Genomic DNA, 22,331 nt, shown 5'->3' with positions numbered 1-22,331 from the left:
GAGCACAGCTGCGGTCTAAAGGTCCTCTCAAAAAAAATTCAACTGTAGAAATGCACTATGGAAGGCAACATCAAAAATACTACATGAAGGTCAAAATTTCATAGATTTTGACTCGCAGAGAACCAGCTCTGATCATTCATCTTTTAAGAATGTACCGGTTGATGTACTGAAATATACGGCAGACATCTGTGGTGAGTAGAACACAGTCTGTCACCAGTAAAGAATGCTTTAGTTTTCCATTCAATATCTAATAATATATGCACTACAGACATTCTGTGAGCTACATTTAGTTAAAACAGACCATTTATCGGACAATACAAAAAGCAGTGTGGTAATTCTCTGAAACTGTATGTCAGTATTATGTTATTAAAACAACCCTAAATCCTGTAAACATGATGTCTTTATAAACGGAGACGCCCAGAGCCTTAGGTGAGAAAACATTACGTTGGCAATTGATGCTATGCAGGCAAACTGGCACAGATAAACAGAGTTAAAACACATGGCTCTGCCCTTTAAAAGATGCATTCAAACATTATACTTCACCATAACATACATTCACTATCTTGGATGGGTTTGTCTGGCACATTATAGTGGAGTTCATTTATAAGAAAATGTGCCAAACTTAAATAATAACAATCGGGTTCCTTCAGCCCCGGGTAGGTGACAGTGTACGTACTTCTTTGGGTGTTACGATGACATATTACAAATGCAGTAAGAAATACAATAACAACACACAGCACGAGTAAAGTGACTTTATAAGCCAATGGAACAAAACCCTATTCAACTGATTTACATAAACCTTGAAGGTATTAAATAGGAAGGTTTTTCATATTGAAAGAAAGACTGGCTCAAGTTCCGACCTTCAGCCAACCATAATAATGCTGCTCTGTATGGTATATAATAATGAGGCAGGCCTCTGGCGGTGAACACAAGCGTGTTTCAACCTTCACAGCATGCCAAAATCACATCAACACCAAAGGTCGCTGCATGGGAGCGCTAAACAATGTTGCCTTGCAGACACACCCGTACTGCCATGTGTGTGTGCATAGTTAACAACATTTTACTGAACTAAAGACCATTTCAGAAGTTCATGCCAACAAAGGACAAGCTCCAACCCAACACCCTCACACCTGTGAATTGAGTGAAGCACAGAATATGCATTCATTACACTGAACTCAAGTCGCTTTTATCCAAAATAATTAACAATAGTATGTTATTAAGGTGTTTATCTTGTTTATGCACTTATAGACAAATATAATCAATACATGTTGCCCTTAGCTGTATATATAGGATATCTTAAACTTGGCGTTTGTAGTGAATTAGAAAAAGTTAACATTATCAAAAGAGTTCCCAGCAGTCCTGTTCAGTCCTTACAACTACAGAAGTATCCACATTATTCTTGAAAATCATTATTATTCATGAAAAACAACTTTCACGGTAAACTTTGATGAAGTCATTAATACTAGTTTACAACACCGGTAATAGTCATCCATACGACGTCGCTAAATATGACGCTAAATTACTAACAGTTGTGAATCTGACATAATAAATCGTGAAATGAATTATCGTTGGGTAAGACTACAGTTTATGACTCATTCTTCTGAATTACAGCGCAGGTATGAAGACTACAATGTATCATTCACTCAATCGCGCGGATTCACGTTCGCTGTACGCTGCACGCACCGGAGAAAACTCAAGATGAGGAAATCTTACCGCTGTTTTTGGCTCCCGAACTAAACGCGTTCACGCGAATGACACATACACAATGATGAAATGAAATTCCGACATTGCAGTTGTTGTGTAAAGATGGCCGCTCTTTATTGTGTTTCGCTGGAGACGATGATGTAATGAAGTTGTGTTAACCCTTCCCAACTTCCTAAATCAGCTGCGGCTGGCATCACAACAACACCGCTGAACTTAAACAATCGATTACTTCTTCATTAAAATAAACTTTTCTTCAAATCAACTTCAATGATTCAAAACGAGATGTCAAGCTACAGAAAAGCAGACACGCACACACTGGCATGTCATGTGATTATTCAAGGTAGACTCTTTGGAATATTTAAATGAGCTATAATGTACACAAACCGTATATGTTGATATTAAACTATGTATATACTGTAACTTATTTGAACGAAGTCATAAATTCATCGAGATAACCTGAGGCATTATAAGCTGATTTTGTCTTACACTGCCATCTGGTGTGCACTGAAAAGCAGTTCATAAAGCAACGAAGAATATTCAAATATACTTAAATACAATAATATTATAAAGAATATATATTATAATAAGTATTATCCTTATTTACTCACACGAAGAAAAAGACTAAAGCCCTTTATTGGCTCTAAACAGATACACGGAGATTGTTGTTATTACTTTAACATTATCATTTGTGTATAAGTGAAAGGGAATGTTTTTAGTTGCTTTGACTCATTTTAAATTAATTTTAAATGGTCCAATAAAACGACAAAAAAAATGTAATTACACGTGGCCGTAAATGTGTATGCATGATACTTATAAAATACTTAAAAATTATCTTCGATAGATCTTTAAAATAACTTTCCAAAAGCATGTGACATCAGCTACCAAAGACAAACAGAAAGCTGAGTATTTAAGTCTTTCAGATATAGGCGATATATTCACAATATCTATGACTAATTTAATACGCAAAAGCCTAGGTGTACATGTGACACTACAGTATGGACAGCCTTTTTATCATGACCTGTGGTCCCTCAATGTAAAGAAAATAACCGAGTAACAAAGTTTGCAAGTAATTCCTTGCAAAATGTTGACACAAACATATATTTGCCATAGAGAGTACCACTTGATTAATCCAAATGTTTACATACAGCACACCAAACTAATGTATGGCCCATGTGTGTGCCCCCTACAACTACATCACACATAATCTGTTAGAATCAGACCAGAGCCAGCAAAACAACGCACTGAAATAAAAAAAGCGTGAGTCATGAAAAAGGCTGCGCTCCTTTCCCCTCTCTTTCTTCTGTTTCTCATGTGTACTCCCACTCGGCTCTCGATGATCATGTCCCACATTGCCCACACTTCTCTGCTGGTGGAGGTGTGAGGCTTAATCATGTCCCAGAATAGTGTATGGTTTAGGGAGGAAAGGGGGGAAGCAGGCTGAAGGCCGCATGCCAGCCGTATCTCTGAGAGTGCTGGCGTGAGATGTGACTCATTGTAGTGCTGTGTGTCTTTATGCTTCACACACAGAGAGATGAGGGCCATGATGGAGCCCCAGCTGCCTGAGAGACTTGGGGGCTCCAACAACTGATTGGTTATTAATTTAGATTAAAACTTGTTTATGGAGCCACAATGCAATCAAACGGCAGAATAAAATCAATGAAACTTGACAGCACTGTATTATTTTGTAATGAAGTTTATATTGTTTGTGTGTGTATTAGCATTGTACGGTGCAGCTGAGGCCTCATGGTCAGTGTACATGCAGTAATGTGGTGTTGGATTTCTGTTTAAATTACTTGTCTTTTATTATTTACCTTTTATCCCCGTAATTTATTGTCTCCTAATTAAACAGCAATTTAATTGCCAAAATACATGTCCAATGTTTTGATAATTTTGAAGAATTGTAATTGCCTTAGCATGTATTTCAAGCATTCCTATATTTTGTAAGTCTAAGTTTGAAATGTTTTTTGTTAAGTGTATTGTGCACTGCTATGTTAATTGTACAAATAATGGGGAAAAAACGATTTGGCTCATTCTAAAAGATGTGTTATTTGGGAATTGGGTGTCACAGAGAGCTGTTAAGTAGTTTGAAAACCTGTTAGCAATACTTCTTGAGTCTAGTGGCTCTTTAGACAATGATAAGATTGAGATTCTGTGTGCATCATTTGGTACTGAATCCCTCGGTGAGAACACAGAAACAGTAATACGCAAAGCAGGTTTCAGTATACAGATAACAAAGCCAAAAAGTAAGATACCTTTAAGCATAATTATTGTTAAACATTTAAATAAAAAGAAGCAATACTTTTCGGACTATAGGCCACTTAAATGCATGACGTCACATAGTAGTTGAGTTGCATTTAATCACATAAAATGTCATACGATAATTGTAAATTGACTATATTTATTTATTTATTTTAACCACAAAGTCTTCTGTGAATACAGAACGTCGTTATCTCAAAGAAAACAATTGTTTGTCTAAGAGTTTATAATATTTTGTTTACTGCTGAAAATGACTTCCGTTTCCACTTACATAAGGCCGCGCGAGCACTTGGTGTTTTGCAACCGTACATGCGGTATGGCTCCAGTCAGGTAGACTTATGTAAGATCTTCTAAACCTTTTACGATCCAAACAATTCTTGAAACCACAGTAAAAGAAACAGGTTGCAGTTTTTAAACCAAAGGTCTGGAGGAACGCGTTAAATTAATTTATTTAGCGGCCTATTTAAGATGTCATGTTAAACACAGCCGCAACTCACTTCCGGTATCGCTTCCCACCGGTAAGTTACGCTTTTATCTAGTTTTAGGTTTAAAAACCTCTGGAATCTACTTAACCCCCATGTTGGGATGTGTACCTCTGATTGGGATTTTTCACACGCACGGCCAGTAGGGGGCAATATGGCATTTCTGTGTTATCACAAACTGGATTATTTATTTGATTTATCTTTTGGGGGGGACATCACAGAATTAGAAATTTTGTTTTGATCCATTAAACCAGAGCAAAATGATTTCTCGAGGAGAATGCATGTCTCACTGCTCAAAGGGGAAATGAAAGGGGAGTGTGGAGACCTTATTTTCTGAGAGAATTACAAACTGCTTGAACATTTCACATTGTGCTCACATTTCGCTCAACACAAAGCATCGGCCGCAAATGACAAATTAGTCTGCATGATGTCTTCTTCTAAATAAAAAGAGTTCTGTAGTCTCATGTCATCATCATAAATCAGCATAATTTAAGGTGAAATGAAGCAGTAATTTCCTATGAGACAATGAGTTTATTATGCCGGCAGTGACCCCTGTTATAAATAGATCATGCTAAATTAAATAGGCCTATATACACACATAGGTGAGCACAACGTATGCAAGAGTGCACATGCACTGGTCTATTTCACTAAGTTTATAAGGATGCCTCATAGACTTCCACTGTTGTACGCTAATGATATTTTCTATTCTCTAAATCTATCCCTTAGACAAACCTGTTGACATGTATATCTTACTATGTTCATATTTTGAAACATTTAGCCAAATCTACAAACATCGAGACTCACAGACGGACACGCACTTATTGTTGTAAGCCTGACAGCTTACATTAGCAGAAAGAGCATCAGTACAGTGAGTATAGGGGAGCTTTTTTTGGCGTGTAATGAAACCCTTTTCAATAGTTGAATGCCGAACGCTGAACATCTGCATCTAATTTAGTGCCCCTCCTATGATGACGTGAGCACGCATCCGTTTATAGCTGGACTGATTGTGGCACCCGTGCATTCTCACACCGCAACAGTTAAAGTCATGCCAGGCTTCAGAATTCACCCTGCATTTTACAAGTGTCCATAATAACATCCCATGGTGAAGCAAAATGTCGCATTGTTAATTGACATTCAGAAGGCCGGGTGTCCCTCATGCCAACCAGACCGGAGGGTACGACCTTGAAGTGAGAGCAGAAATATGACCCGGCCTTTCAAAAGCTTATTTTGGTTTAAATCGTAAAGCATTTTGGTTTTATCAGCATAGATTTAAAGGCAAGATTTTTGTATAACCTGATTGTTTTTCATACCGTACCTTACTGTGAGATCTTGAAAAGAACCATCAGGCAAGTCATTTAAAATGAAAGTCATTGAGTTACACAAAAATGAACATAACAAAGATAATTGAGTTCTACATCATGCAATAAGAGAAATGTTTGAATTATTTTGTATTTTATTGAATTTGCTGCTGGAAATCACATTACCGTAACACATCCAGCTATGGCTGGATAAAATGAAAATATTCTGATAAAAAATTGGATGTTCTAGGAGATATTCTCAAATTACAAAAAATGAAAAAACACAGATGGAATATTTGTGTATTATACAAATGAAGAAATAGTCGGAAAAAGAGGCGTCCATGACCACGCTTATGTTCTGTCAGGACCACTGTCGACAAATATTTTAACAATAGCAATATTTAAGGTTGGTGGAATAAAACTGTTCTGGGCAAACTCTCCGAATGTCCATGCAGCCTTGCACTGACAGAGCGGAGGAGCAGCAATACATGTCCCCCCGCCTGTGGGAAATAGTACAGTTTATGATGCTAAACAGGATTCAAGTTATCCGACAGATACAGGCAGATATGGAGGAGATAGGGATGGAGGTGGGTTTTTTTGTGCGGCATGATTTAGCAGCTGATAAGGAGCAGAGAAAGGCGACTAAAACAGAACGCAGTCTAGTATGTGTTGCATGACTATTTGTTAACGTTGATTAGCTGCACCTGACGTGATTGGCTGATGCAAGCTAGACCTGCCAGTACATGTGTACATGACAAAATTGAACAACATAACCAAAACATTTATAATCTTCTATAAATATATGCTTTACGAATAATGTTTAATGAATATAAATTTACTTGAGTATAATGGCTTCTCTTTTTTAGCAAAAAATTGCTATTCTTTTGACGACATTTTAAATTATTTTTTGAAAAAAGTGTTCAACAACGTGGAAACCAAGATCTCGCTTAGACCTGCATGAGTTTTCATGTTGTTCCAGGCTGGTTTTTCTTGTTAAGTCCTGGTTTGGATCGTTATCTGACTGGTGTACCAGTGTGATGCTGGTTGTTTCCGGCCACGCTGGTTGACTGAGGAAGCGTTGCTGTGTTTAACTGTGTTTTAGACAAATTTCAAACATTTACTTAACACTTATGGGCTTTTTGCCTTCATACAGACACAATTTTGGACCAATGTATTTGGCGAGCTAAAAAAACTTTGCCATTGGGATTGGGAAATTACAGAAATAAGATTCGGTCACATAAAAAGGCATCACTTCACAGTATAAATGGCACGGTCACTAACCCCCAGTGCACAGCTCCAACTAATTCTGAACTTATTTTCCAAAGCAGAGCTCAAAAAGATGAGATCTGAGACCAAGGTGTCCTCAGTGTAGAGGAAAGTAATCACCAGTAAAGATCACATCACAATGTGTGGACCAGTGGCACAGTTTCCAACAGACTATATAAGTCTTTGAATAGTACTATTGTAACAAAATATACTTTTTGATTTGCCTTTTCTTTTTAAATAAGGGAAGGCAAACATAACATATCGGTGTCTGATCATTGTTTAAACGTTTGATTAAACCGCACACTCTCTTCCTTTTTTAGCTGGTTATTTACAAAGTAGCTGAACGTCAAGTATTTATGTGTTTATACAAACTTTTTAAAACACACTTTTAAAGCAAAATAACCAGCTGTACAGTTGATAAATAAAATGTTTAAAAAGGAAGAGACTTCAGTTGAGTGCGATTTTATGTTTTTTTTACTGCTTTGGTAAACATCAGATCAGTTTTTGCAGTCATGTCTTCTTTCAATAATACGTTTAAAAAGCATTACAATATGATATAAAAATTAAAATGGCAAACTAGACACAAGCTTTCCCAATGCTTGACAAGCGATTCAGAGAGATAAATAAAAAGGTTCAGATATAGTGTAACTTGTAAGGCAGGTGAAGTTTGATATTCACGTGTTATAAGTCACAGAGGACTGTTTTCAGCATTTCAGTTATTTGCTATCTTCTCAGAATATAAAAATAATGAACAGAATGCAAGTTTGTTTGTTTCAAATGTTGTGTGAAGTAATACTCAATAACAGGTTTAAATTTGTGCTGTCACTGTATACTTTCCGCACAGAGTAATTTTCTTTTTGACAAGCAGCTGTTAAGGCTCAGAAATGTGTTAAATGGAGCTAAGAGTACTGGACACCAGCTAGCTAAAAGCATAATCAGTTAGCCTGAAATATTAACTAAATTATGTAAAAAAATACACCATGATGAGGATGATTGTTTTTATGCATCATCTCTGCAGGTACAGCTTCATTGCCTTATCCCAGGGCCAGGTGGGACTGGGCGGAAGAGGGGTCTTTTAAGGTCCTAATAGAATAGCCTACCTACTGGGGCTAGAGGAAAGCCCACCTCCGCATAAGCCTCCATGAAAATGAGCAATACTGTATATGCACCAGCAGCTGTAAAATTGAACAGGATCTAAATGGGGTTAAGCACCTTCCTCAATGGCACAGTGGTGATAATGCAGGATTGTGATTTTAAGAGACTCTGGGTCACTCCTGTTTGGAACTGCATGTCCAAGTTTTGTATTAGAACTTAGTGGAGTTTCAATAGGTGCCTGGGGTGCTGTGGGCCTCTGGCTGAAGTAAGCAGACAAGAATTGGCAATAATGAGTGAATAATGCAGCCATCATTCAAATCATTTACATGGTGGTTGCACATTTCTATCTATTAATGGAAGATGGAAGCTCCGCCCCCAGTTAGCTCCGCGGTCTGTTAGAACCATAGCTGAATAAACATTAGGCTGCTGTGACAAAAAAATTACATTGAGGAATGTATAGCAAAGCCTAGTTACAACTGTTGTCCATAGCGTTCCTGTTTTTCATCCTGAAAATGCAAATTTGAATAATTTATTTTCAGATAAACAAACCTCGCACCTGCAATCTTTCATCTGCCATAAAATACACAGTAAGAAAATTCGGTTGTGAATTTAGTTCGTCTCTGAGGTATACGCTGTGGTGTAACAAGCTTGTCAAGTTCGATTCTGCGGAGAAGTCCGGGGCAATAAAACCTCCGAAATATTGGTTGCGGGCAGATTAAGGGAGATATACGACTTGAGAAAGTAAATTTACACAGAGCACATAAAAAGGGGAACACAACAAATAGACTTCTGTGCTGAGATGAAATAGTGCAATAGGTATTTCAGTAGAGACAAGAGTGTGAGAAGAAACTGTTGGAGAAATAAATGGTAATGTCTGGCAGTATTGAGACAGATGGGAAATATTTGAGGGTGCTGACAAACGATGACAGAAGCACTGCTTTGAAATGTAACGCTGGTGTCACAGTCTCATTAAAATAACCCTGATACATCAAGCGTGATGAAATGGGTGCATGTTTTATGCGAATTTCTAAAGTAAACTTTTGACTCCTGATCTTTTGGAACGCATGCTGTAAAGTATGCAGATATAATAAAGCTGGAAATTGATAGACAGTCAGGTCATGTCTATTGCTCTTAAAGGGATAGTTTACCCAAAAATGAAAAATTTGGTCTTTATTTACTCGCCTTTAAAGGAATACTTCACCCAAAAATGAAAATTCTGTCATCATTTACTCTCCTTTGATTTGCTCCAAATCTGTATGCATTTCTTTGTTCTGATGAACACAAAGTAAGATATTTGGAATAATGCTTATAACAAAACAGATCTCAACCCGCATTAACTCCCATAATAGGAAAAAAATAATATAATAGTAATGTACATAATAATGGTAGTCAAAAGTGCCCATGAACTGTTTGCTGTTCTACATTCTTTCAAATATCTTCTTTTGTGTTCAACAGAACAAAAACATGATAAGTCAATGGGGGGCAAGATCTGTTTGATTATAAGCAGCATTATTCCAAATATCTTTCTCTGTGTTCATCAGAACAAAGAAATGTAAACAACTCGAAAGTGAGTAAATGAGGACAGAATTTTCATTTTTGGGTGAAGTATCACTTTAAGCTGTGCAGTGTACATTTCTTTGTTCTGATGACCACAGAGAAAGATATTTGGATGAATGCTTATAACCAAACAGTTCTTGGCCACCATTGACTACCATAGTAGGTAAAAATGCATTGTAAATTTCTTTGTTTGGTTGAACACAAAAGAAGATATTTAAAAGTATATTAATATAGGAAAGCAAACAGTTCTGGAGCATGTTTGACTACCATTGTCATTCTTCCTATAAGCAATTTATTAACTGTTTCCATTTTTATACAAACTCCCCAATTGGTTCTGAAGGAATAATGTTGAGACAGGCTGTAAATAGAAGGGCAGACCGAAGTCATTGTGATTCGTATTACACAGTGAGACCGAGAGCCTTGTGCTCTGTTAGGCAAGTCTTTCCCTTTGATGCCCTCTGAGGATCTCAAGTGTGCTCAGATATCACACACCTGACCTCATTGAGTGCAGCTGTTGAGCTGTTGGTTTGTTTTTATCCGAAAGCACAGGAAAAAGTGTTATGCTTCTGGCCCAAGTAGCGATGCACATGTTATATTAGTATAATAATAATGATCATACATATTTTAAGATGGACTTAAAATAATAAAATTAGTTGATTATTACAACGATTATTACACAGTACAAACATTTGAACCCTTTTTATAGTGTTCATTGAGAGAGTTCAGTGTTAGGCTCCCGTTCGTAAAGCTCCGCTCTCATGACTCATGCCTGCCCGGATAAGTCCCATCGACCTGTCCTGAATGTCAGCACTGTTTTCCATCCACTCTCTCTTTCCTCTCCAACTCTGCTGTCAGACTACACCTGAGGACACTCTTCTCACCTCGACACTGTCATAGTATTTTGAGGGTAGACTGCCATAACAGAGCTTTTTTAGACCTGGGTTACAGCTGTGATGGACATAAACTGTTTAATGCTATCAGCTTTTTGCTGAATTGGGTTGCAAGCTCATTGCGTTATTTATAGAGAATCCTGGCAAATTATAAAGTAATAAAACATAACTATTGGTGGTTTCTGTGTGGGCAGTGAGATACACTTTACTACTGTATGTTGTTCTTTATTTTGCTGCTTTGGGAAAAGGTTTCTGCTAAATTAATACATTTAAGTTAAATTAACATGTTTATGCACTGGGACTGGATATTTTAATGCCATATTCAATGAATTATTAGATAATGGTACTGGACTATGTAATTTATGTGCCACTAACACCAAACATTATTGCATGATAAAGACTTTCTTCCCTTTGAACACACTATGGTCAATCTGCTGTTAAACAGTCTTACCGAGTGGGTCAATTTAACAAAAAGCTTGCAGTTCCATAGGGTGCCACTGGTAATAACACTTAAACAAACATTTCGCACATGAATGAAAATTCTGTCTTCATTTACTCACCCTTGAGTTGTTTCAAATTTATAGACACTTATTTGTTGTGATGAACACAGAGAAAGATATTTGCAAGAATGCTTGTAACCAAACATGTCTTGGCCACCATTGACTAGTAGGAAAAATGACGGTGATGGTAGTCAAATGTGCCCCAGAACTGTTTCCTTTCCTACATTCTTTGCAAATATCTTTCTCGGTGTTCCTCGGAAAACAAAGAAATTTATAAAGATTTGGAATAACTCGAGGGTGAGCGAATGATGACAGAATTTTCGTATTCTTGGGCAAAATAAGAAGTTTATTTAATGCTTTTCATTTAGAGACCTGTCCTAAGTGACATCTGAGAGCTACCAAAAAAAATGTAATCTAATGATGAATTATAAGATTATAACAGGTTAACAGGAAGCATACGGGCAGATCCTCACACAGATTGAGTCTGTAAATGTTACAGCAGGGCTCTGTCGAATAGGAAAACGTGTGTTATATATTCAATTCTGAAGCTGCTGTAAAACAGAAGGTGGAATCCAACAGCTGAGACTTTCTAGGAAATGTCCAGTATAGTCATGATTTATTTACAAAGTTTCAGTTCTGGAACAACACACACCAAAGTTATGGTACAGGATTAATATAAATCAACATTATGTGGTGTCATCTCTGGCTTGTATTGGAATTTAATGGAATACTGAGTTTATCAGATACACAGATGTATTACGGATGGCCTATGTCTTAGATTTAAATGTTACTTGTTGCCCCAGTGTCTTGATTACTCTTGATTTCTCTTGCTGCTGTACGAAAATGAAAAGTGCAAATATGATTCTGAAGCCCTGAAGTGAATATATTGTGATTGGTAACCGCAGCAGGGGAAAAGCAAATCCAGACAAATTTGAATCTTACTTCTCATTTCTTATTCCTAAAACCGATCAAAGTAGCATTATAGCAATACTTTTATAATTAAAAAAACAAAGTTGCAACCGTTAGATTAATATAGTAATTGTGTAATGCCTGTTTGAATTGTAAAAAAGAATCTTAGAAATGAATGGCTATGTTTTGACATTTCATTAAGCCATTTAAGCCCGTGTTCACACTTGACTTCTTTTTTGAAGCTTCTAGCTTCCGTTTTGTATTATAATCCTATTGAGTAAACCGTGTTTTCAAAAAAGACCTGAGCGTTTTATTAAACACCAGTCTCTTGAGGTTGAAAAAAGTTTGCCCTACGTTAAGGACCTTTTTCAAAGCTAGCCAATGACAGAGACCTGTCGTTTCCATAACGACATGCGAGGAACGTGATTAGTTGAGAAGGCTTAAGCTAAAAAAAAAAAAAAATGGCCGCCGAAACACCCGATGGAGCATAGTTTTGTATAAATGTAAGTTTAATATGCACTTTGATTAACTTCTGATTGCATTTCTAGTGAGAGATTAATATTGTACTTTTTAAACATGATTGGTTATTGCAATGAAATATCTACAGTATTGTTCAAAATAATAGCAGTACAATGTGACTAACCAGAATAATCAAGGTTTTTAGTATATTTTTTATTGCTACGTGGCAAACAAGTTACCAGTAGGTTCAGCAGATTCTCAGAAAACAAACAAGACCCAGCATTCATGATATGCACGCTCTTAAGGCTGTGCAATTGGGCAATTAGTTGAAAGGGGTGTGTTCAAAAAAATAGCAGTGTCTACCTTTGACTGTACAAACTCAAAACTATTTTGTACAAACATTTTTTTTCTTCTGGGATTTAGCAATCCTGTGAATCACTTAACTAATATTTAGTTGTATGACCACAGTTTTTTAAAACTGCTTGACATCTGTGTGGCATGGAGTCAACCAACTTGTGGCACCTCTCAGCTGTTATTCCACTCCATGATTCTTTAACAACATTCCACAATTCATTCACATTTCTTGGTTTTGCTTCAGAAACAGCATTTTTGATATCACCCCACAAGTTCTCAATTGGATTAAGGTCTGGAGATTGGGCTGGCCACTCCATAACATTAATTTTGTTGGTTTGGAACCAAGACTTTGCCCGTTTACTAGTGTGTTTTGGGTCATTGTCTTGTTGAAACAACCATTTCAAGGGCATGTCCTCTTCAGCATAGGGCAACATGACCTCTTCAAGTATTTTAACATATGCAAACTGATCCATGATCCCTGGTATGTGATAAATAGGCCCAACACCATAGTAGGAGAAACATGCCCATATCATGATGCTTGCACCTCCATGCTTCACTGTCTTCACTGTGTACTGTGGCTTGAATTCAGAGTTTGGGGGTCGTCTCACAAACTGCCTGTGGCCCTTGGACCCAAAAAGAACAATTTTACTCTCATCAGTCCACAAAATGTTCCTCCATTTCTCTTTAGGCCAGTTGATGTGTTCTTTGGCAAATTGTAACCTCTTCTGCACATGCCTTTTTTTTAACAGAGGGACTTTGCGGGGGATTATTGAAAATAGATTAGCTTCACACAGACGTCTTCTAACTGTCACAGTACTAACAGGTAACTCCAGACTGTCTTTGATCATCCTGGAGGTGATCATTGGCTGAGCCTTTGCCATTCTGGTTATTCTTCTATCCATTTTGATGGTTGTCTTCCGTTTTCTTCCACGTCTCTCTGGTTTTGCTCTCCATTTTAAGGCATTGGAGATCATTTTAGCTGAACAGCCTATCATTTTTTGCACCTCTTTATAGGTTTTCCCATCTCCAATCAACTTTTTAATCAAAGTACGCTGTTCTTCTGAACAATGTCTTGAACGACCCATTTTCCTCAGCTTTCAAATGCATGTTCAACAAGTGTTGGCTTCATTCTTAAATAGGGGCCACCTGATTCACACCTGTTTCTTCACAAAATTGATGACCTCAGTGATTGAATGCCACACTGCTATTTTTTTGAACACACCCCTTTCAACTAATTCAACTAATTGCCCAATTGCACAGCCTTAAGAGCGTGCATATCATGAATGCTGGGTCTCATTTGTTTTCTGAGAATCTACTGAACCTACTGGTAACTTGTTTGCCACGTAGCAATAAAAAATATACTAAAAACCTTGATTATTCTGGTTAGTCACATTGTACTGCTATTATTTTGAACAATACTGTATAATTCAAATTGAATTCCGTTGCGCTGCTTATGAAATATGTCTTTGTGCACAAATGCTATCTGTGAACATTGCCGGCTGCTATTTGCAAGCACAATTTTTACTAAAAAAGCACCATTGTCAAATTTTTCTTGTCAAAATTAAGTTGAGTCTGAACATAGCCTAACACGCCTTTATCAAAAGCAACCTATAAATCATGAACATCAAGCAATTAGAAAAACAAGACCTACAATATATTTTCACACCAATATACGAAGAGTCTGGAGTAAATAATGTTTATGGTGAGTAAAGGTTGTAACTAAGTGCAAATAAAAGAGATGAGTTTTTTGTTCTTTCCTGACCAATGCTATTCCAGCACAGAGGAAGTGAGAAATTAAATGATCTGTGTAGAGACTTTGTGCCTCGCTCACAAAGACGCCGCTCGCTCTGAAAACGGAAGGGAACACGGCTCTGTTGAAGTGCTGATCCAGTGGCTGTCTTGAAGGCCAGAGTCAAAGCCGTCAATTCACATGAAAGTCATCCCTCAGAGTCAGAGTTTTAACTTTCAGTGTTACACTTCACCAAAAAGCTTTTAAACCTAACATCTTTGACATATTAAGACACCAGAAGCCCCACAGCATGCCAAGTGCTGCGTTTCCATTCGGCCCTGATGATTGGAAATCAATTCAGATGCCTGAATACAGGCTTTGGAATGAAAATGGAAAATTGAGAATGGTTTACATCTTTATTGTGATGAGAAGAGATTCATTCATGTCACTTCTGTCTTCAATCCCCTAAAGCACAATTAGGCCATGGAAACCGTCAGAATCAACAGTGTTAGATTAGCTCGACTGCAACTACACATCAGAAGTCTTTTGGCTCTGTTGCTACAAGGCAATACCTTGTTTAGTCTTTTAATAGCATCTTTGTTGAGAACAACTCAAGGGGAATGTGAGTACTTGTGGCAGAAACAAATCTTTACTTCTGTTTTAACAGGCTACCTCTGTAATGATGATTATATCACTTCTGTGACCTTCGAAACGACTGCTTACAGTTCTGTCAGAGCTTTCGAGTGCAAATGAGGACCAACATACATATACACAAATACAACCAGATGGATGACATTTTCAAAATAATGACTGTAAATACATTTAGATTTCAAAGAGGTTCAGTTCATTCACATTAACCAGTATGTGCATAGGTTCAACTCCCTGGAATTCGAACTTGCGATGTTGACCTTGGTGTTTTTTCAAAGAGTCTTCGAGGGTGTGGTCAGATAATGCAGTGTGTCAGGTCAAAGGGGGCATCACATAATGGACTATCTTAATCAGCACCTTTCATTAATGGTCATCTAGTGTGTTTTTCAGCTGTTGTCATGACAACCTCCTTTTTTCTCCTCCTGCATTCTGAGTGTGCCAAATAGCGATATGAAAGGACAAAAAATGGCTTGTCAGCCCATCTGCAGACACCCTACTTCCAATTCCTCTCATTGGAAACAACTCCAATTTGGCAATTTCATGGAAAAAGCATTAGAAAGCCAGAACATCTTGCAGCCCGTCTATTTGGGGGTCTTAGATTGGAAATTCAACCGACGTTTTTGAAGCACTTTGAAACAGCATTGTCATGATTCCACTATCATGTCATGTTTATTCTTGTTGTTTGAGTGGAGTCATGGCATAACCTATGGTTTTGTGTGAGATTGAGTGATCTTTCTCGTGTCTCGTCATTGTTCCCTACATCTCGTTCCTCGTCAGCCTCTCCTTAGTGCTAATCCCCAGCACCTGTTGCTCGTTTCGATCCTCTGTTGTTTCCCCTATAAAGAGTCCTCATGTTTCTTTGTCTCGTTGCTCGTGCATTAATTGCTGTACATGTTCCTGTCTCTGTACCTGTGATTTGCTGTTCCTGAATGTTCTTGTTGTCGTGTCAAAAGTAAGTGTTAGTTTAGTGTTGTTACCAGTGTTTGTTTTATAGTTTAGTTAGTCAGTGTTCTTGTCCTTGTTATATTTATATATATTCCTGTCTTGTTTTACCCCACCGTGGGTCTTTGTTTTGCATTTCTTGTTTAGTGTTTATTTGTTAAATAAATATCTGTTCCATCACTACCGTCTGTGTCTGCCTGCACTTGGGTTCTCACGCCATGTCTCAATCCGAGATTCCTGACAGAATGCACGAGCCCACCACAGAACCCAGTAGGCAGCATGGACGGTACGACGTTGTCCTTGCGGTCTCGCCAGGCCCACTTGATGCTTGGATTCCGCCAGGGGAATTATGGTGACCAGGAGTTCGCCAGGGCATTCTCGGCGGTGGCGGAGGTGACCGAGTTTGGTGAGGCGGAGTTGAAGACGATCTTCAACTGCTGCCTCACCCGGCGCCTCACACCGTCAGAGAAGAGGCTGCTGGCTCCCTTGGGGTTTGCGGACATGGTCAGGTACGTGGCCAACCGTAGCGATCCCGGGGGTGAGGTTCCACATGGGACTTTCACCCCACGGTCGAGCGCTGCGGAGGGTATCGTCCTGGCCGCCGCTGCCCTTGGGGAGTCAGTACCCTCTGGCTCGAGCTCCACGGTCGCCAGCCCTTCTGGTGGAGTCCAGGATGAGTGGGTGGCTAGAGACTCGAGGACAACGTCGCGGGAGACCTCCAACCCAGTACTCCCTCGGTCCCCCACTGGCCCGGCTGAGTCAGCCATGGACCAGACCGACCGTAGAGGGAGGAGAATGTCCTGTGGAGGACGTCCCAGGCCGAAATTGCTGTCCTGTCGCCCAGTTCAGCAACCGGCAACAGTTCCGGGTTCCCCGAGTCCTGTGGTCCCGAGTCCGGTGGTGTCAAACCCCAAATATTTTTTGGGGGGGCGCTGTGGGAAGGTGACGGTCCGTCCGGCACCGAGCCCGGCCCAGCAGCCGCCGGAGGTCGCTGCCCAGCCGCCGTCAGAGAGCGCTGCCCAGCCGCCGTCAGAGAGCGCTGCCCAGCCGCCGTCAGAGAGCGCTGCCCAGCCGCCGTCAGAGAGCGCTGCCCAGCCGCCGTCAGAGAGCGCTGCCCAGCCGCCGTCAGAGAGCGCTGCCCAGCCGCCGTCAGAGAGCGCTGCCCAGCCGCCGTCAGAGAGCGCTGCCCAGCCGCCGTCAGAGAGCGCTGCCCAGCCGCCGTCAGAGAGCGCTGCCCAGCCGCCGTCAGAGAGCGCTGCCCAGCCGCCGTCAGAGAGCGCTGCCCAGCCGCCGTCAGAGAGCGCTGCCCAGCCGCCGTCAGAGAGCGCTGCCCAGCCGCCGTCAGAGAGCGCTGCCCAGCCGCCGTCAGAGAGCGCTGCCCAGCCGCCGTCAGAGAGCGCTGCCCAGCCGCCGTCAGAGAGCGCTGCCCAGCCGCCGTCAGAGAGCGCTGCCCAGCCGCCGCCAGCACCAAGCCCTGTCCAGCCGACGATCCAGTCGGCCTTCCAGCCCTGGTCCAGCCCGGCATTCCAGCCGAGGACTAGCCCAGCAGTCCTGCAGGGGACTAGGACAGTTCCCCCCAGGACTACCCCTGTCAAGCCTCCTGGGGCCCCGCGCCCTGGCGCGTCCCCAAGGGCTGGAACTTCCCCACCCAGCCCTACCCCTTCTGGACTTCCCACGTTTTCTTGTCTGCCACCACCCCCGCTCCCTTGTTTGCTATTTTTGTTGTCTCACCCCAACCCCTTTGTAATCATATCTTGTATGCCCCTTGTCATGTTCACCTTGTCTGTCTGGTTTTTGTCTGTTTCCCAGTCGGTCTTGTCTTGTTAGTTACCCCTTGATGAACACCTGGAGGTGCTCATTAAAGGGGGGGCTTATGTCATGATTCCACTATCATGTCATGTTTATTCTTGTTGTTTGAGTGGAGTCATGGCATAACCTATGGTTTTGTGTGAGATTGAGTGATCTTTCTCGTGTCTCGTCATTGTTCCCTACATCTCGTTCCTCGTCAGCCTCTCCTTAGTGCTAATCCCCAGCACCTGTTGCTCGTTTCGATCCTCTGTTGTTTCCCCTATAAAGAGTCCTCATGTTTCTTTGTCTCGTTGCTCGTGCATTAATTGCTGTACATGTTCCTGTCTCTGTACCTGTGATTTGCTGTTCCTGAATGTTCTTGTTGTCGTGTCAAAAGTAAGTGTTAGTTTAGTGTTGTTACCAGTGTTTGTTTTATAGTTTAGTTAGTCAGTGTTCTTGTCCTTGTTATATTTATATATATTCCTGTCTTGTTTTACCCCACCGTGGGTCTTTCTTTTGCATTTCTTGTTTAGTGTTTATTTGTTAAATAAATATCTGTTCCATCACTACCGTCTGTGTCTGCCTGCACTTGGGTTCTCACGCCATGTCTCAATCCGAGATTCCTGACAGCATAGGTGCCGTTACGGCACTGCCGTAGGTTCAACTGATGTCGACATCAGTTGACACACATCAAAACACAACTTTCTGTAATTTTGCTTTTCCTCATTATTTCTCATGTCATTTCATTCAATTGATAAAATCAACTTTATAGTAAAGAGTCGATTATTTAATTAAAATTCATTCAAATTTGTGTAGCTTCAGTAAACTTATCCCCTCCCTCAATAGATACATCGATTAAAATCTCATTTTGAATCCTATTCAGGATGAATTTTATGCACATATTTAAAAAATGAGCAAAATGCCACATTCTACCCTTTTCTGTGTTTTTCTTTTTGTTTTCTTCCCATAATGCTGCTTTGAAAATCATTTTAAAATGCGCTATGTGAATAAAATTGTAATCGTCACGTAAAATCTACAAATACCAGACTCAACACCAAGCAACTTGTCATTTGCAATACCACCGAAGCCTTTGAAAAAAATATTAACACAATGTTTTTCCCAAAGAGCCTGGTACTTGGAATAACAAAAGCCTGTTGCAGGCTCTCCAATCGTTTTGCCATGTGGGCTGAACACCCACTCCTGTCCAAAATGTGTCATACGTGCTGAACTCTCATCCCTCATCATCACATAAATATTTCAAACAGTCGTCACTGCAACACATTTGCCAGTGTTTCACACATGCACGTCATGCGTTCCAATGCACGCAAAACACATTAAAAAAGGCATCACTGCTTGAAAATGAATATTGACTGCATGGAGACGTAAAAGGAAAAAATATAACATCATATATTCAATACAGTGTAGTCACAGAAGACGAATTCACATTATGTGGTAAGTGGGAATGTCTTAACCTGAGAATTAGAAAGACTTCAATTCAAAGGGAAGCAGTCCCGTCTTTATATTAAGACAGAGGCATTTATAATAAAGCTTTGCAGCTGGCGTTATGTCAGAGATATATGGTGCTTCAAAAGGTGCATGTGGATGAGTACAATAGTGACTTGACACATTCAATCATCCACAGGCCATAGAAAGGTTGAATTATCATTACATATAAAGGATGCTAGTATTTTCCCCCCAAGTGTATTAACTCTAAAATCGAATATGGAGAGAACTACTTCACAAATGGCACATGTGACTCACTAGAAGCAAGCAGTAGAAAGAACTAATGAAAATTCAACATACCCGTCCATATTTTTCACGAAAGGGTGTTGAAAAACCTTTTATTTATTTGCTCTACAATCCAGATTGGTTCATTGCTTGAAAAAAAGGTCTCACAGATAAATCTTCATCAAAATCCAGATGAGCGGGCCGTAGAAGAAAATACACTACACTACTATTATTTCACGTATGATCAGTGAATAATCAAGCAGAAAAAGTGTGTCACTGAGATCTGTGTCAATCTGTGATTCTAGTCTTAGCAAATGACTGCATTACCGTTAACAGTGATGATGTAAATGACACATAATCAAGCTGTTATTATCATCGTCAATTCATTATTTTAATTCAGTGTAATTATCATCACAGCATAGATGCCAATCATTGATCTGAATGTGTCCTTCTAATAACCAATGATATGCATCCCAGTAATATTCCTTATGTGTAATTATCATTAAGCTCTCGAATCTGGCTTTGGTTTAGTTTTTTTTAATGTATGCCTATTCCTGGGAAATTCCATGCAAATCTCAACATTAAGATGAAAAAAGTTTTTGACCATATTTTCAGTATTTGGTGGTTTAAATATTAAATATATCCTAGTTTTTTGTTTTTAAAGCATAGTGTCGTGGTAGAGTCACATTCATAACAATCCATATTGCTAATAAATGTGCACATGAAAAGAAACTGCTTAATGTTCTAGGAAGATTAATCCCTTCTCCATTTGTTGAGGATTTACACTGGTTTACACATTTTAATTCACAGAAATCCTACAAAATACGTTGTCTCTTTTTTTTGTCACGTCATAACATATTACTTTTTTCTCTCATGTAGAGACTGATATTTTTCTGATGTCTATTATCTGGGTTTAAACAAATATAACAGATGATTCAATATACTGGTAATACAGTAAACACATTCTCTGATTTTTTTTTACTGAATTTTTATTTCACGTTTTTACTGAAATTGTCAAATTCATATTTTACACTTGAAAAACAGTAGCAGCTGTGCGTTCATAAATGTCATTGCTTGTCACTTTCTGTCAAGAGGTCTTGGGCTATCAATCACTATAGGTCTCTAGGAACAAAAATATTTTGCCCACTAACCCTGAAATTATAAAAGTGCTACATAAGACTGAAAAAACCCTCCAGGGAAAACAAAAGCAGTTGAGGTGTTATGTTTAAAATTGAAGAAAAAAATACTAAACGAGGTACAAAGATTTTCCCAATAAAGGTATTTTTCCTGAAAACAATGATGTGTTGTTTTGTAGAGTGCGTCCATGTTTTATGCTTATTAAACACATAAGTTTAGCAGTAAAAGGTTCAATTTAGCTATGTATTTTTCTGTGTCTTTGGTGTGTTATATGTTGCCCATGCATGTTATTAGACACGTAAAATTGCAAAAATTTAAGTATCGGGGAAAAAAAGATACCCTAGATTATCTAAGATTTTAGATAGATACCCTATCTAAAATGGAATGCTAACCCAGATCTGCCTGAAACGTCTCTTGTAACCACACCCCCACAAGTCTACGTCAGTTCGTGGTATGATTTGACTAAGACCGCCCAAATGTATACGCAAGTAAGTTGGGCTGCCTGTCAGTACAATTGCTTTTGAACCTGATGTTCCAAATATGGTAAGAGGCGTTACATTTTCGTCACACGCTTGCAGTTTTCGACCTGTCAGTACGCACTGGTTAACTGGCCAATCATACCACACCTCGCTTTTCAGAGAGATGAGTTAAAAAAAAACGTTTGATTCAGAGAGGCTGAGTAAAGAGGAGATACAAACATATGTGGAAAATAAAGTGTTTTTGAACCTTAAATCGTGTAAAGACATTGCATTACATCTAAAACAAACAAGAATATTTGTTTTAGCAGTGTCATATGACCCCTTTAAATACGTTGTTTATTCTAGTTTGAAATTTGACATACATACAAAAGCAACAGGGGAGATTTCAGGCAAAGTATGAATAACCTCATTGGGCCAGGGAGATGGCTTTGAATGCTTTGTCGAAATTGCGCCATAAATATTATGAAAAGGCAGAGGCTCTCTCCAAAAAACAACACAGATATAATAAACTTCTGGATGGTGAAATACAGCTCATTTGAAACTGAGCCAGAGATAAGAAAGTCCAATGAAGCCGCTGAAATAAGAGAGAAAAAAAACAATTTCAAAAGAGAGAAATGGAATGAGAATAGATGACCAAGGGTGAGAATAATTCCAGTACCCCCTGTGATAAGAGACACCATAGTGAACTGAAATGGTCGCCTCCGGGGCTCAATGCAGCGTGCGGATGCGCCTACTACAGCAGGCTTTTTAAAACAGATCCCTTCTGTCATAGGATCAAATCTCATGGTGGAAAATTAAATCTGAGGCTTTCATTACAGCGAGAAAATGATCTCAGCGGGGCTTATTCCAGATTCACATCCCAATGTCCCCAATGCTCAACGTCGGCAATCTGCTACTGTGTTGCAATGGCAGCAAATGTCCGTAAGGAACAGGTTTTTACCGGGTGAGTTTTCTGATTGATGTGCCCGATTTGAGTGTGAAAAGGCAGAGGCCACTCCTTGTGAGAAAGAAAATCCATCAATGTCTCCTGCCGTTAATATAATCTGTCACGAAGCAAAAGTCCCGCGATGGGTTTGGGAAGCCGCGTGCTGAATAGGAGGTGTCACCAGG

General features: G+C 39.4%; 1 protein-coding gene across 2 annotated transcripts in view; it reads right to left on the bottom strand.

Annotated features, from left to right (window-relative positions):
* The window catches only part of mrtfbb (myocardin related transcription factor Bb), a 30,561-nt gene extending 28,708 nt beyond the window's left edge, over nt 1–1,853 (bottom strand). For both annotated transcript variants that reach the window (XM_056753239.1, XM_056753240.1), the window contains exon 1: nt 1,714–1,853. The gene's annotated coding sequence lies outside the window, so the exon portion shown is untranslated. The remainder of the gene's footprint in view (nt 1–1,713) is intronic.
* Nucleotides 1,854–22,331: the final 20,478 nt, after the last annotated feature.

This window comes from Triplophysa dalaica, chromosome 7, assembly GCF_015846415.1.
Source record: "Triplophysa dalaica isolate WHDGS20190420 chromosome 7, ASM1584641v1, whole genome shotgun sequence".
NCBI classification, from domain to species: Eukaryota; Metazoa; Chordata; class Actinopteri; order Cypriniformes; family Nemacheilidae; genus Triplophysa; species Triplophysa dalaica.
This window is presented reverse-complemented; position numbering and strand designations above follow the sequence as displayed.